Here is a 902-nt window from a genome sequence, read left to right as displayed (position 1 = left end):
TATTTTATTACAAAATTGCGTTACACAATCTAAGTGTCATCACTAAAAAGTAAAGAGGTAACAGTACAAAATTTAAAAAAATCTATTCTTATAATTTTTTTCATATTAAAACACTTGGCGCTGCTGGACCGAATAAAACAAACATTTAAAATTATATACATTAAATGAAAATAAATGTTACTATTTATCATTATATGATCATTGATCATTTACACACATACACACTTATTACGCTAATTGTTTTTATATTTTCGTGGATCCTTCCATAATTTTTTGGGTTTTAATATGTGTTAACTAATAACTGTATATCATTTAATATAATAATAAATTAACATAATAAGATAATATAATGATAATTGTTACATTTTCATTTAATCTGTACAATTTTGATCAATTTTTATTATTATTTCTAATTTATTTTATTGTTTTCTTTATTCGGTCCAGCAGCGCCAAGTGTTTTAACATGAAAAAAAATTATAAAAATAGATTTTTTAAATTTTGTACTGTTACCTCTTTACTTTTTAGTGATGACACTTAGATTGTGTAACGCAATTTTGTAATAAAATAAAATATTTAAAAGAAAATAAAATAACTACTAGCACTTCAATTGCAATAGGAAAAGTTTTGAATAAATTAAAAGATACGTATTACTTGGGTTTAACTTTTTTTAAATTTAAAAAAACTATCTCACCTAGGGTTATATTTTTTTAAAGTAGTACAACAGTTTATTTTGTAGGTAATGCAGACACCTAAGACTTATATGATATTCTCTTCATATTCTCTCTGTAATTAGCACAATTTAAGGATTTCATACTTTCTTAGAAAATATATAATTATGAGATTATAATTTGTACTTATGACTAAAGTAAGGAAACGTAATTTTTATGGGATTATAACTGGGC

This window comes from Wasmannia auropunctata, unplaced genomic scaffold (assembly GCF_000956235.1).
Source record: "Wasmannia auropunctata unplaced genomic scaffold, wasmannia.A_1.0 LD336078.1, whole genome shotgun sequence".
In the NCBI taxonomy this organism is placed as follows: domain Eukaryota; kingdom Metazoa; phylum Arthropoda; class Insecta; order Hymenoptera; family Formicidae; genus Wasmannia; species Wasmannia auropunctata.
The sequence above is the reverse complement of the archived record's forward strand: the minus strand, read 5'-3'. Positions refer to the sequence as shown.